This window comes from Psittacula echo (genome assembly GCF_963264785.1).
Source record: "Psittacula echo genome assembly, chromosome: 7".
NCBI lineage: Eukaryota > Metazoa > Chordata > Aves > Psittaciformes > Psittacidae > Psittacula > Psittacula echo.
Window position 1 is genome coordinate 35708272 of NC_137740.1, and position 17062 is coordinate 35725333.

A 17062-nucleotide genomic window follows, 5' to 3' on the forward strand; every position below is an offset into this window, starting at 1 on the left:
GTCTGACAATTGCTCTTAACCATTTATGGGTAAATCACCTGACGCCATACGAATGGTAATTGTTCACATTAACTTTTGTATAGAAAGGGAAGCTTCATATCCTACTTTTATTAAAAGTCATGATTTTCATCACTAATTTTTTAATTAGGAAAAGTAGGTAGTTTTAAGAAATTAATTTTGTTTCTAGCCTGAAATGTTTAAGAATGTCTTTGAGTGCTCATCTTGAAAACTTTGTGATTCTGCAGTCAGAGGTGGCAAGTGACCCTAATGTATCAGTGGAAACATTTCAATATATTATTTAGTTTCTGACAATTAAACACATACTTGTTTGTATTCTTCCCAAACCAGAGGACTCTAATGTAGTATGCATTTGTCATATGCCCTCACCCCATCACTTTACACTAATATCAAACAACACTGACTTAATATTTTCAACAATTTCTTTTACAGAAAAAACTACTTCAGTAACACTAATTCATAGAAACTAGAGCTATTGGGCTGAACAGACCATTGATTTGATTTCCTCCCTCATTTCTTGTCTTTAAGATAAAGGTATATTTTCCACTACAGTTTTCTTTATAGAGTTTACCATATATATTGATGATTTATTACAGTAGTTCTTTGCTAGAAATTCTAAGAGTAAAATCAGAAAGCAGGTATTCTACTTGGTAGATTAAGGTTAGTGCTTTTCTCTCATGAATATAACTCTTTGAGTTACTTTTACAAATACTCCTATTACACTCGTTTCCCTTGCACTCATAGGTTGACTGCTTCCATGCTGTTCCCAGCCGTTTTTAACTAGAAAACCAATGAAGCAGGTGCTACTGTAGTGTGTGCCTAGGGGCCTCAACAATGGGGTTAATCCTCATTGAAAGAAGAAAATAATTTTCTTGTTTATTGGAGATAACTAGAAACTCACCAACTGTTTTCAACATCTGATTTTAGTAGTTTTCCTTTCCCATTCCTTTTTCTTAAAAGAAAAAAAAAATGCTTCTGGTAATACCTGTAACAAATTTTAGACTAAAAATAAGCTTCCTTCAATGTATTAGTAATCTCTATGGCTAGTCAGTGATGATTTAAATGCATCTCAGTTTTGTATTCCTAGGTTTACCATGCTCACAGATGTCTGTCTTGTGTGGAGGTTTGTTTTTTTTTCATCTCTTTCAGATGTAGTGGTGGAACTGGTGTCCTAGCTAGAAGACTGAAAAGAGCATCTAACCTGATGTACTTCTGGGACAACAATTGCTTGTTTTTTCAGCTACAAATAGAAAGAACTAGTGTTGAAAGCTTGCTGCTCATGATTTTGTGATATGCATTTCTGCTTTGATACAAATACAATGTGAAAATAGTTATGTTCATTTTGGGGGATTTTCTCTTTTTTTATTTTTTTATTTCCTTCTGTGCCTGTTGTAGAGATGGCTAGAGCTAAACCTAAGTGTCAAGGGATTTGCACAGAAAAATGATCTTTCCTGTGGTTTTGTGCACATGAACTTTTGGTAACCTGATCTTACAAAACTCAAGTCCTGTGAATTAACTTGGCAATCAGTTTGGATTTCGAAAGAGGATAACATGTTCTTCATGTATTAAAGTATTCTACGATTCATGTGGACACACCTGCTTTTTGGTAGTCTGGCAGACTCTACAGGTCTGTCTCTTATCTTGGGAGAAAATGTTTAGTTGAAAAGACAGAAAGGAAACATGAAGGATGATTTTTCTGTGTGAAGTTTAAATATTAGAATTCCAACACCCACAGCTGCTTTTTTTTTTTTTTTTTCTTTTTTTTTTTTCTCCACCATGATTTTTCAATTAAGATCTTGGTGTGAAACCCAGGAAAAATCTCACTTTGCCACTCTTGCTTAGAAACTTGTTGCAAACATATTTGGTACCAGAGAATGGAATAATTTGGGAAAAGTAGGAAATGTCTTCTGTGCATTGTAAATCTTTAGGATTTTTCTGGATGCTTGGAGGAAACCTTGTGCTTCACAGAGATCTTCTGCCCATATCTGATGGGGAAACTCTACCCGTATATTAAGATTTTGAGCTTTATTAGTTCCAGTTCATTAAAGAATTCTTTCCTACCACTCAGCATTTCTTTTTGCTTATACCTCAAGCTAATAGTGCATTGAGTGGAGCTCATACTATTCTCTTGAAATTGCCTTTCCCTGTGTACCTGCCAGATTGCCTGACATCAGTGGATGAACTTTTACAGGTAATTATAGCTGGTAGCAAGTTGCCAGATATGTTTCAGTCAGTTTTTGTTACCTGTGTTTTAAATATCAGTTCTTCCTTCAGCTTGCCAGAAGAGAATATCCAGCATAATGATAAAGTATTCATGTGAAATTTATGCTATTCCCAGGTGATGTAATTCCAAGATTTCTGTTCTTGTCTTTCTTTAAGTATCTTAGTACGTTTCAGGGAAGGTAACAACCACTGGTAAAGTAGTATCAGACCAGCACTGTCCATCCAGGGTGCTGGGCTGTTATGCCAGATTCTGACATGTGTCTATCTTGTTGCTCAATATGAAACAGCCATGTTTCCATGACCGTTAATGAAAAATGTGCAGTGTAACATGAATGTGTCTTGTTCTCAAATACAGATGAACTTAACAGCTGTTAACTTCAGTTTAATGCTTATTTCTAAAGCATTTACCTGGGAGTCCTTGAAATATTTTTAATTGGCTGTCATTTGGCTCACTGCCTGATAATGTTTAATTTTGTTATTTTTTTATATTTATTATATATATATTTATATTATATATTTATATATATATATTTTTATATCGAAGGGGCACTCATCCAAGTAGTCAAGTTGTGGAAACCACATGAAGTGCTGTCTATTTCTGCTAAGATTGGAAAGTGAGAACTGAGATTTTTCTGTTCATGTATAATTTCAACCAGTTCTGGCAATGAATGAACTGAAAACATTGTTTGTGACTCTACTTGTGCTCTACTGTAAAGGTCTCTAGTACATACTTTTGATATGAGACTCTAACAAGAGCAGAGGTCTGTTTTACTGTTTGATTCTAACCTTTAAGAGACTTTAAGATGTTGTCATTTGCTGCATCTCATTTATAAAAATTAAGTGTTGTTCTTTCCTCCATCATAATATAGCTTATGTGCATTTCATTCAATTATCAGAAACACATAAACCCAATTAGTTTTAATTTATCCAGACCCTTTAGATCAGGGAAAAATACGTCTGTCTTTTTCATGTGAAAAATTAATTCTGTGGTTTGAAAGCCGTAAACACAAGGGCAATTCTCAATTATTTTGGTCAAGAGAAATGTTGCATGACTTTCTATTTAATTAGGATTAATTAGGATGTTGAATATGCTTATGCTTCTTGTAAGGGAGAGATACATGGTAATTTACTTTTTATTAATATTACAGATCAGTTAACAAGCACAAGAAATGGAAGCCTCAAAAAACCCAAAACGTTGCATGTATACGGGGGAATGTAAAGGCTCTCAAAACACCCTATGTTTAATCTCAGTAAAAGGAGGAATTTCCAATGCTGATTTCTAAAGGAATTAGAACAGAGATGTTAAGAAACAAGTATTTTTCTTTTCCAGTGGTTTTGTTTTACTTCGGTCAAAATTTGCACTTGCACAGGCTTTTTGAGAAGCAGAGGTCAGGTTTTGGAGTCTGTATCAAAAGGTCATTTTAGGTTCACTTCTGAGTATTAGCTAATAAGGAAGGTGAAGTTTGCAGTGGCAAGTGTGAAACTTTGGTAGGTTAGAATTAGATTCTGTACACTAGTTTAACTAAAAAATCTGGGGGGGAAAAGAAAAGAGAACCCAACAAACCCAACAAAACCCTCTCAGCAAATCCTTCAGGATTTGGCCAAATGTGTCTGCACAACATCCCTGTGAACCTAATACAACAATAACAAAAAAAAAAGTCTATTATTAATGTGTTGAAGAGTACAAACAGAAACTGTATTTATTTGCTTCGCATCTGTGCTCCCTGTAACTCTGTGCTCACACTTCCCACGGGAAGGTGAAATTATAAGGGAACAAGGGAACTAGTCTGGCCAGATGTGTCTCAGAAGCATGAGAGATGCTGTTGTAAAGGAGGCCAGGCCCACAGGGCTTGGAAGAAAATAGTCCCTGCATTTATGTCTGCCTCTGTCACTGTGACCTGGAGAGGGTAGAGGTTCACTGCTCAGGCTCAGGAAGCTCATCTGTGATAATGTCTAATCTTTTTACAAATATGTGCCCATGGTGTGGTACACACAAACTGTTTCTACTAATGCTGTTTCTACATGACAGCCCTGACAAAGCCTTTTTATTTTTTTTTAATTGAAAATTTGAATAATATCTGCAGGGAAACCTGAAGAAAAGTTAATTAAATGTGGTCCTGTTTGAAAAATGTGAACACTTTTCTTTAATGTACTATGAAATACCCTGAGAAGGTTATGCTCAGTTGCATCGTTTCCGTTTGGCTACTGTAGCTTGCTGAATATATGTATACTTTTTCCACTACTATGTTTCCTTTTCCTATTTAGTATATTCCATTAGAAGTACTATTAAATTATCAATTACAGCCGTCGTGTTGCTTAAAACACAGCTACTGTTCTTGGCATTATTTGCATTTAGCTGTTGAGGTGCTGTGAAAAGGCTTTTAAGATTGCAATCAGAGCACCAGCCATGCAACAGAAAGATTGAACATTTTTTAAAAAATCCCTGAAACTTTTGATTCAATGAGGTTCCAAGAGAGGACCTCTTGAATTCCGGTCATTAAGCTTTCACAGATTCTTTTTTTGTTGGCTAAGCTCTTCTTGCTCATTTTGGTTATGTTTTGGTTTGGGTTTTGCTTGCATATATTGTTAGTATATGCACACACATTGTGTGTTTGTGATTGTGTGATTGTTAGTATTTGTGATTTGTGTGTGTGATTGTTACTGTATCTGTGTGCACAGCGCTAGAAGATGCTAATCAAGGTTAAAGCCTCTTTCTACTATACAGCATTCTTTGGAGGTGAGATGGCCTGTGCTTCAGAAAAGTTGGGCCTTGGAAACAAGCCAGTAATTATGACAACAGTTTATAAAATAAAAAGAGCTATGGTGATAAATACAACCTCTCGTCTCCTGCCCACCCCCATTCTGTTTTTAATTACCTTCTGATTTTTGTGTTTTTAAAGGTGCCTTTGGGAACCTGTGTCTCTTTAAAAGATGACAAGTGGTTTTGTTGTGGGTTGTTTTTTTTTTGTTTGTGTGTTTTGGGTTTTTTTCATGTTTTTCTTTTTTTTTTTTTTTTTTTTTTTTTTTTTGAAGAAGGTCGGAACAGGAGCAGAGATAAGGACTGATTACTTTTTACTGCCATTAGTAAAAAGGAGAATATCCTGCTCCCTTTCAGCACAGATTATGCAAATGCCTTAATTATGAATGATGAAATCTGAAGAACATCCAGGGACAACCTATCTGTTCTTAATAAAGACTGTGGGAGTCTTGCCAGTGAAAAAGCACATAATGTTCTTAGTCGCATTTTTGCTTTTGCTGTTTAAGTTACTTTGGAATCTATTTTGTATACTGCACTACATACTGCAGTATCTTTCTGCATCACTGTAATGGACTTCACTGCCTTCATTAGCTACCACATGCTGGACTTCATCTGCTTTCACCCCAGTCTGTCAACCTAATGTACAGGATTGCTGGAAAAGAGGGGTTTGACCTGTCAAGAACAGTACCCCTATGTACTGTTTATGGGAAGTGCTCCTGGAAATAATTTCCAGTCTTTCAACTGCTATAAACTTTGTCAAGTGTAGGAGACAGGGTTCAGGTTAATAAACTGCCTGAGAAAGCTAAGAAAGTAATTCTAAAAAAAAAACCAAAGCTCTAGTATGCTGTGCCCAGTGTGATCTCATGACTGGCTTGACTTTTGCTGTAAACTAACCATTAAAACTTCCTTAGATTACCCATTTTTCACAAACCCTTGTCCATCTTTTTTATTTAATTCTGTGATATGACTTCTAAAATAATTCCCCAGACATGCAAAATTTCACTGGCAGGTATTGTCATAGCAGGTGATAAGAATGACAGTCAAAAAGGTTTTACATTCTGCTGTCTGAATCTCTTGTGCTTATTTGCAGCACTTGCAGAAATTATGTGGACTGAAATAAAATCCTGATCTTGGCTGTGTGTAGACTGATGTTTCCCATGCAGGCGGCTGTAGTATTTAACATGAGTTTGGTTATAAATTAGTCTTTTCTCCTTGTGATGTAGCCAGGAATGTGAAAACTAGACCTAGGCAGGAGCACTTCTAAATGATGTTCATGTGGCTCTGTTTCCTTCTCAAACTAACTTGCTGTTGAATGCTTTGAAATTTCATGTGTTGCATAGGTTTGAGCTGGAAAGGCGAAAAAACCCCAACATTTCCATTTTGATTAATTACAGCATTAAACTTCAATGTAGATACCAAGCAAGCTAATTAGATTTTTCAGTTTTCAAGCTGGAAAGCTTCATAGCCAATATGGAAAGATGATTGCTAAATGAAATAGAATTTGCTCTGTTTATAGGAAATGCGGCATGGCTAGAGACAATAACCTGATTCATATGGAATATTTTTGCTAGTTTACACTTTTAACAGAGGTATTGAAGCACCTACAATAGATTAACTAGCAATAATTGTAAGTAACATTAATAGTTATGAATATTATTGTTGATGAGTCAGCTTTAATTTTACTAGAAACTTTTCAGGCCTTGTGGCAAGGACCTATTTTCACATCAAATTTTTGAAATTAACAGTATGATTTGTATTTAAAGGGTGCTGGAAATCATCCTGGTGTTTTACAAACTGCTGGAGAGAATAAGGAGATTAGTGTTCTGAGGAGTTTACATTTTAAAATGCTGTTCATCAAAAACCAATACAGAAATGTGTTATTTTTTTCTATATTGCGCTGGGTACATGAAGTATCTTTTCATAATTTAACAGGCATTTATAACTTACGGCACTTCAGAAGACAGTGTTTTATAGTTACATGAAATTTCATTTTGTAGTACAAATTGAAACTTGCTTAACTTTCTTAGATAAGCATCACCAAGTACATTTCTTATGCTGCATGAGATGATTCTGTTCTGAAAGTCAAAATAGCTTTCTAGAGAATACTTCGCATGTTAATTTTCTACCTTAAATATATTTGGCAATGTAATTCCGGGAAAGTTGATGAGCTTGCTTATATAACTTGCTTATAACACTTAAACATACTGATAATCTTAAATCATGTTCCTTCCACTTCCCTGAAACATTTTATACAGAAACTGTAGAAGTTAGCAAGTTCACCTTCTACATTAATGTTTCTTGTATTTACATTGTTTCTGCAACATAAGGGTGCAGAAACAAGAATGGTGTGGCAGTACTAGGGACCATGCCTTATGGCAGAGCACTTAGGGAGTGTCAGATATGCTTAGAAAACCACAGTACACAAACCATTTCACAACAGTGTGGGGTTTTTTTGTCTCATTTAAAGGACTTTGATCTGCCTGTGAGGTGTCTATCATTACTACTTTGTGTAGCATCTACACTTACCAAGGTAGCTGAAGAACGATGAGATCTTTTTCTGACAGTTTTTTAAACAAGATAGAACGCTTATTGCTCAACAAAAGCTTGTTTTATTTGTCAAATATCAGAAAAAGAAATAACTGTAGAGTTTTGTTTGTTGTGGATAACTTGCCCAGACAGCTGTATGCTCAGCATGTTGTCAAAATAAAAAAGATGTCTCAGAAATCAAAGCAGGCTAGGAAGCTAATCAACTTAAAACACACAACAAAAGTTATGGGCCACTCCAGGGGGTTAGCAGTGTTAAGTATTCTGCCAAAGCATAGGAATATCATTGTCAGAGTAATGCAGTATTTCTTCTGCCTGGTGTTAAGGCTGTTACTGCTTTCTGCTGTGCATTCTGGAAAGTAAGAAAACAACTGAGTGCAATAATGCTTAATAACAGTTCATCTAGTGAAGGAAGATAACTACGACCAGATATCCTATTCAGGAAAACTCTGCTGGGAAGAGGAAGAGCTCCACTAGTATCATGGTTTAACACTAGCCGGTAACTAAGTAACCTGGAAAACCTCTGAAGCCTTAATGATGACTTCTTTGCATTCCTCCTCCAATGGAGATATCTTGGTGATCTCAGAAAAGCCAAAGAGATAAGTAGATTTGTTGCTTTTCTCTTGGGAGCCCCCAGTTCTATTGCCATTATCGTTGCCCATGCTACTCTGATGTGTGACTGTATTCTGAAAGTCTCTCAATTTCCAAAAGGTTAACTGGCCTTAAGTTAATAAGGCCTTTTACAAATTTTTTATATTATCTTAGAATGTATTTGTTTGAATATAACTAAGAAAAGGAAGGGAGTGTCCTGGTTTAGCAGTAGCAGTCATTTTTTCTACTGGTGCAGTGCTGTGTTTTGACTTTCGACCTGGGAATAATACTGATAAAGCTGATGTTTTCAATTTTGGGTCAGAATGTTTACCCTGACCAAGGACTTTGTGAGTCTCGTGCTCTGCCAGGGAGGAGGAGAAGCCGGGAGGAAGCAGGGACAGGACACCTGACCCAAACTAGCCAAAGAGGTATTCCATACCATAGCACATCATGCCCAGGATGTAGAATGGAGAGGGCCCGGAAGGGCTGGATCACTGTGGGGTGGGGGCGAGATACCGGTTGGTGAGCGGTTGTATTCTCTTCCTTGTTATTTCCTTTATCATTATTATCATGGTGGCAGCAGTGGTGATTTGTGTTATACCTTAGTTATTAAACTGTTCTTATCTCAACCCGTGGGAGCTGCATTCTTTTGATTCTTCTCCCCGTCCTTCCAGAAGCGGAGGGAAGAAAGGTGTGGGGGGAAGTGGACTGCATGGTTCTGATTTACGGCCTGGGCTTAAACCATGACAGGGAGCTAAGCCTTGTAAGGCTAGGCATGAACTTTTTTTCATGTGAAAATGTTTGATTTGTCAATTCTGAGTGACTTTTGAGAGCACATTATTGGATGACAGGATTTGAATCAAAATGAGAAATTAAATACGGATATAGGCATAAACTCAAGAAATGGAATAAACTGAAACACTTTTAGAAATTTTTATGAAAGAAATAACAGAGTGGTATGCGTGTTACTGGCAGCACATGTTTTTTGTATGGTAAGGCTGACCTGAACATGCTTGTATCCTTTTACAGAGCTTTTGCGTTTCCAAGTTTTCCGCAGTTTCTGGCTGCAGCATTGTAGCTCATGTTGCAGAGCATGAGTTGTGTGGTTGGTGCGCACTTTGCCCATGGAGTGCTATGTGTCAGTGCCTGCGTCCAGGAATTCAGTAAGTGCTAAATATCCTTATGTGTGCTGTTGCTATTTTTTCTTAATTATAACCTGAGCATTGTGTCTCCTCCTTTGGCTGATACCTATTCTATATCTGACTCTTCATTTTGATTTAAATTCTGTTGTCTTACAATGTGAAAATCTCTCTGGGCTTTTAAGTCACTCATAAGTTATAAATCCGTGCAACAATTTTTCATGAATGACAACCAAAGACTTGCGCCTGTAAGTATCACTGCGTGAAATGGGCTATTTAAAGCAAAATCTGTTTGCTTCAGAGAGAAGAAAAATGCTCTGATGCTCTGAATTTGAATGGTGTGTCAAAACGTCAACAGATCATCAGCCAAATGTAGCAGCAGTTCCATTCTTAGGTTCATGTTATATAAAAGATAACTGAGGAATGTTGTAGCTGTTTGTTTTGTTTAGTGGAAGTATATTTTAATACTTAATTTAGAAATGCCTTTTTCAGTAACCCTCTTTAAGAGTAAAAAGCCAAACTTTCACCTAGGTTTCTAAGTAAGCTGCTTGCTTCCAGACTCTGTGCAAACTTTTGTGGGTGTTGAACACCATTACAGATTTGACCAGTTTCTTCCTACATTCTTCTGTGCTTTCTTCTCATGTCCTACAACTGTCCTTGTCCCCTTTCATTCCAGTGGTTTTAATCAAGATACAGAATATTGCAAGGTAAAGCAAATAAACCATTATTGTGTAAGCATTCACAATTCCTTCTTTTCCTTTATCCTTTGTTATAAGAAGCATCTACTGCTTGTTCCTGAAATTTTGCTTCTTGCCCTTAATCTTTCCTTTTCTTTCCATTGTAGCTGGTAATGAGCAAATGGAAGAGAGAGACCACCAGAAAAATATGTGTCTGATTGCATAGCAGAGTTGTTCTTTAATGGTAAGTCTTCTGTTTTTGACACTAGTTACGGAAATTTCTGGTGTCCAGGCCTGACATACCCAGGCTTCTTCCCCCACCCAACAACCCTCTCCACCCCAACCCTTGCTGCAGTCAAGGGAAGGTTCTCCTGATTTTTTTTTTTCTTGATTCCCTACTGTTAGGCAGTAGGGACCTGTGTTCCTCAGTCATCTCTCTTGCTGCAGCCTTTGTTTTGTTCATCTGTATTCCTCTTTGGTAGGCAGCCCCTTCTAAACACTTCATATAGATCTCAGGTCAGGCAACCAATATAATTGATTGCAATTCTTTTGTGTGTATGACAGTCAAGAAGTAAAGCTTCCACAAAATGCACACAACACGATTCTTTCGTACCAATTAAAACTTTGGAAGTTGTGTACATTTCTATCAAATAAGAATGATTTTATTTTTAGAAATGTAGCATTCAGTAGACAAAGCCCTATCAAAATCAGTTTGGATTCCAGGTTCTCTTTTAGAAGATGAAGGGAGTAGGGAAAAGTATGTTAGAGAGAAGGGCAGAGTAGGTTTAATTGTATGGATGCATATAGCATGTGTATATGACTGTGAAACTAGGGAGCTGTTTTGTGGTGGTTTTCTTTTTGTTGTTTCTTTTTTGTTTTGTTTTGGTTTTGTTTTTGTTTTGGTGTTTTTGTTTTTTCCCACAAGGAAACTAGATTTAAAATGAAAAGATTACGTATTGCAAGAGCAGTAATGTATTTCTAGATGCTTAACCTTATGTTCATATGTTTTTCAGAGCATGTGTGTATAAAAGCAGTGTAAATGGCCTAATAAAGGCTATTTGTATTAAGATTGCAAGATATACAATAGTTTTAGTATTGTGACTTCAGTCAGATTTCCTTGTAGTACCTACCTCACTTAACCCAGCCAGAAAGATGGCAAACAAGCTATGTTTTGTAGAAAAACAGACACCACATCTGTAGTTGAGCTTTTCTAGGTAAATGATATTGCAAAATACGAGTTTTTCTGTAGAGTTTGAACTGAATTGACCTTTATAACACAGATTTATTCTCTTCAGCAATCCTCAGATTTTGAAACAAATCAATAAATTGTGCAGTAACACTTCAGGAAGACCAGATGGTCTTCATCCAATACTTGTAAGGGAATTAAAATTACCAGGCTGCTGCTGTGGTATATCACTTAAATCTGCCTCAGTGCAGGAGGAATAGCAGGGAGTAACTATTACACTATCTTTTTTAGTGTTTCAGTGTGTAGCTGAATTCAAAGACAAGGAAGTCTGACATATTAGTACTGCATAAGGGAAAAGTAAGGTTGTCAGAGGAAGAGATAAACATATGTTGGAGAGTCATCACTGTAACTTTTATGAAGATAAACAGTACCTGGAAGTTTGTAGATTCTTGAAGAAGTTAACAAATATGTTAATGTGGGTAACATAATTTACATATTGTGTTTAGATTTTTCCAAAAAGTTTCCTAAATTTTATAAAAAGCTTTTAAGAAGTTGAACAAGTATTGGAGTTGTCATTATTTAAGCCCAGGCCATAAATAAAGAGCAGGCCTTCTATGCATTTGTAACTTATTTTTGGGGAAAAAAACCCCAACCAAAACTGGAGGACAAGATTGTATGTTTTCATGTGAAGGACAATTACAAGGCCTCAGCTATGTAACAAATGTGGTCTGGAAAAGGAGGTAAATGGGTGACAATTTGCTGTTGATACAAAAATGCTTGGAATATTCTAATTAAAACTGACTGTGCAAGCTTACAGAAATAATTGTATGATAGAGGAAATTGAATATTGACAAATGAGTTACTGTCTGTGGGTGGGAAGGAACCTTAGTCAAAGTTGTGGATGAGTTTTGAATTTGCTAGTTCAGAGATAATGATCTACAGTTCCTTGAAAATGTTAGCTTGAGTGGCAGTCAAACTGCCGTGTATTTAATTCTTTATGTGGATGCTAGTTCTGCTACAGTGTTCAGTATACAGTGGCACTGTTATGTAATGTTAGAAGAAAGATTCAAATTCCCTGTCTGCTCTAGGACAAAAAATTTCCATTATAGGATCTAGAAGAAGCAGTCTTGTGTATCAGTAAGTCTAATCCTTATTTTCAGGCAGCACGTAATTTTGTTGGTTGGTTGTTTTTTTGCTGTTGATACCATGTTTGCAAGGTGCTTCTGGAACCTTAGTGCTTTGAGTCAAGTTGGAACCTTCATCTTGCTTCTAGATTAACTTTGATTTTATTTATTTTTTTGGCCATCAGAAATTTATTTTTAAATAGCATTTTTAGTTTGAATGTATCTTCTCTCTCCATTAGTGCTTTTCTTTCAATTCATTGTATCTAATAAGAGGCATCAATTAAAACCCAAAAGACAGTACTTTACTAAACTAACCAAAGATGCTCGTTTCCCCCTTGGTCCTCCTAACAGCATGTGACTAATTCTTCTTTTCATGATTACAGCTATGTTTGGTAAGAAAGGTATGTGAGATACATTGTTTTATTAATGTAGCTAAATGGTTTAGAAGAGGTTTAAGGCAGCTATCCACATGATGAAGTGAATGACATTTGAGATTCCAGGCAGTCTGACTGTATTATGCTCATAAAATTGCTTATTTGTTGCTTAGATGTGAAATCTGGCATTTGGCAGAGGTAGAAGAAAATATTTGGCTGCTTTTGATCAGAGGTGCTTATGGAAAACTGTACTGCAAAGCATCAAGTGAGTGATAAGAATACATAATAGCACAATTTGAGAAAGAATGAAGCTTTTATTAACAGAACTTTGAAAATTTGCAGGGAAATTTGCTGTATAGTTTCTTAATTTCTTATTCCTCCAATAAAGCTCAATGGTTACATTTAACATTCAAATTTAAGATGCTTTAAATAATGGGGTTTTAAGACAGATACCTCCCCCCCCCAACCTAAATTGAAAAAAAAAAAAAGCTACAAAAGAATAGTCTTCTGTAGCATGTGACAAAGAACTTTCTGTCACTAAGTGGAAGCAAAATAATTTTCTCACTATCCAGGGTTTATGCAAAGGTAAATTTCTTTTTTAGCAGTTCAGTAACTGGAAACACTCTTGTGTCCAAGCTAAAGGAGTAGTTTAGCTTACATTGCTTTTTGAAGGCTGTATTCTGTTGCAAAGCTAAGGCTATTCAACAAATAAGAATGAACTTGTGTATTTTTCAGGGATATGATTTCTGTAATTTCCTAAGCAAACATAACAATGGAGAGAGCCTTTTCCCCCCATTGCATAGAGAACAGTTAATCTTGCATTTGACAATTCTGTAATCTGATTTATATCCCGTTTACTGCTGGCCACCTGTGAACTATTTTTTTTAAATCTTGAAAGCACTCATTTCTCTGAGGAGGACGATTGCCTTGGGCTGGCTCAGGATCTTGGCCCTGCCACAGCAGCTGGGTGCTTAATTCAGACATTTGGAGTTACTTAAGGAAAACTGCCTTTCATTGCTGTGGTATTTGCTACTGTGATCTCCTGTGAAAGTCAAGTTATGTCCCATTGCATTCAAAACAAAAAGTAAAGTAACTGAACTAACTGACTAGTCTTCTAGACACTAAGATGAAACATCTTTCCTTAGTTTTTGATAATGGAGTTAATACAGTTTTCTTGATTGAATAATTTAGAGAAAATAATTTGACTGGTTCCAGTCTTTTGGAGGGGGAGGTCAGGAGGAGGGTGGTTCTCTCCTGTAATGTGGTACTTGTCCCCTGATCTCAGCTCAAATACTTATGTTTGTGTAATTTTCTTTGTTCAGTGACTATCCAAGTCCTTGGAGTAATAATGCTATCAGTATGCCTGTGATGCACTGCTCTGTCTTGCTTTTTCATCATATTCAAACTATTCAGCTATTTTTGCTTGCTCAGTGCTTGGCTAAAGTTGGCTGAAACTGTAAGGGCAGTGAATAGAGGGAAACTACCTGAGATACTACAGACATTTCTCCTTCCTCTCTTGGTTGGATGGCTTATTATTCATTTGAATAGCTTGTTTTATCAGGTCCTCATTGAATTCAGAACTCTTCTGAAGTTATCTGTTGCGGTGGTGGCCAAAAATATTCTTCATTTGTGTGTACATTTTTGGACTTCTTTCAGGACCAAGCATATCTATCTGTAGATGACTTCAAAGAGTTTTAGATTGGCCTGTTGAGGAATGTGGTGCGTGTGGTGTTTGCCTCTGAAAGCTGAGAAGATTCATATCCAATATGTAATATTAAATTCTGTGCAATGTGTTCTATGTGTCTAACATGATCATACATCACAAATTTTCTTTTCACTATGTGACTGTTCCTCTGCCTTCATGTGTAATATAAAGGGTGGATTTCAGAGGGCATTTAGAGTGAGATTTTCAGGAGCGTTTGAAACAGATGTCACTTGGTCTAACACTTCTTGAGAGTGTCTCAATCCACATATTCAGATATGATAGCTGAAGTGTGAACTATCAGTGAACTGATACTGACATGTGTGAGAACCAGAACTATTGATAAAATTAAACTTTGCAGGTGGCATTATAGAAATCTAAATTCTACACTCCTACCCCATGCAATGTTGTCCTGTCTGTGATGTGGTTGATGTTGTTTATGTATGGGTAGCATATAAAGCAGAGGTTAAAAGCTATGCTTGGACTTTACTGGAATGAAATTACTGGTTAGGAGTGCTTAGCTAAATATAGAGGGGGGATTTGTATATGCAGTTTCTTTTAGGTCAGTGTTGCATATTCTGCAGTGTATTTTGAATGTTGAGATGGGACTTGAGAATCCAATTTGTGGAAAGAAAAGAAAATGAAATAAAGGAAGGAATGTGAGCTGAATTAAATAAGCCTGCTCCTATCCTGAATGATTAAAAGAGCAGGAACTAGCTGAAATACTACTCTGACATAAAAATTCACCACAGTCGGAAAGTGAAACCTGAAAGCTCTGTTACCAAACAAAGCCACCAAGATGATTTGCTTTGAGGGAAGATGAAATTATGCTGATGTCCAGAGGTGTATTTCAATTGCCAAAAGTGTGATCAGCCCTTTATATGCATACACAGTCCAAACCCTCAAAATGAAGAGCAGAAGTAATCAGAGTAAGTGTAAAGCTCACTTTACAGCAAAGACATTTCTTGTTGCATAATATGCTGAACTGCCATAAACAGACCTGGATGTGATGAATTTAAAAACTGGTGGTGCAAAAGAGCTAGGTGAGACATCTGGGAACACATTTTCCCGTTTTTATTTTACCATTGTTGCAGGATACTGCTTGAAAATAGTACATGATCTCTTTCTCTAGGCTACAGCAAAGGATTAGGAGAGGAGGAAACCTAATAACTGACTCTTTACCGATATGTGATGAACAGAACAAAATTAAAACAGTCGGAAAAGATAATGGAAGCTAAGGCAGCATACTTGTATGAGAGTTGAGCCACAGTGTAGGGGCCTTAAGGCAGCCCTGCTATTTGATCCAAAAATCAAATCCAGAGTTGCTGTTCTTCAGATACTGAAGTAAATGAAAAATCCAATGACATCAACAATATGGTGTGATGTGTGATGGACACCTAGTGCCACCAGTGCTTTAAAAACTTGAACACATCCACACCCGTGTGCTTTTTGTACAAAGCATTCACTTGGACATTTGACTGTATTAACTACAATACAGTACTTTATGAACACCATGATGCAGCTGCACTGAGACCTATGGCTAGATGGATAGCACAGTGCTTTCAAATATGGGGGAAAAAAAATGTGCGGCGTCAGCAGACAGCTGTAGAAGGAGGAGCCATTTCATTCCTTTGCTAGGGCAGACACCTGCCATGTCGCATTGCTGACTCCAGAAGCTGTCTGTGATGTCATAGGAAAAGCAGAGATGATGAGAACATGAGTCTAGATGAGAACCAACACTTTGGGTGAACTGTGGACTTAGATTCCACAAAACCACAGGTATGCCTGACTTGATATTTTTTACTTATTTTATTTTTGCTTTCCATTTCTGAGAGAATTGTTAAAATGAATTATGTCATTCAACAAACTTTGGGAGGCCTAGGGCAACACTCAGATTTTTAATATTTTAACTTCAGTATGTCTGTAATATGTAAACAGATTCTTTCCTTTCTAAACTGCAAATACTTTGTGCACTTGCTGGTACCAGAAATACTTCTGGTTCTGCTGTGCTACCTCCACTGATACTGGTGTTATTTGGTTTTCACTCACCCTAGCTCCAGTCAGCTATTATTGCTTAAGGGCTTGAAAGAGATGATTACTTAAGTCAGAGAGCAATTTAACATAGGTGGAATGTGAGGAGCTTTCTAAGGAAGGAGCTAATGGAGCTGTTTTTAACTCTTGCTGCACACAGTAAAAAATTCTTGCCTTCACAGGCAGTGTCTGTCAAAAATGTCTCTGCCTCTTGCTTATTTATTTCAGTCTTCTCCATTTCAGTTTGGGTACTGGGATAGAAACTAACCCTTATCTCTTGATGGTGTAACCACATAATTTCTTTTCATTTATCATTTGATTTAGAAAGGATCATCAGTGAGTTTGAATAAACACTTAAGTGTAGGGAGTAATAAAACAATGTTTTATGGATAGTAACTTTTTTGTGACTATATTATTCATAGACTCACAAAGAACTCTACAGAAGCTGCCTGCTGCCAGCCTGGAACTGTTGCAGTCCTAAGACTGGGGTCAAGCACTAGGGTCCTTATCGTCTGCTCAGGTTAATCATAGTGGCTACTCTGTGTAAATAAGTGTCATCAGTACAATTTAGCAAATACGTATGTTGAGGAAAGGTACAAATTGAGGTCAAGTTAATTGACAAAACTCTGAAAAATCCTTTTATCTTAAAGGAAAAGGAATAAGTTAAATGAATAAGGGTGAATAAAGGAAACTGC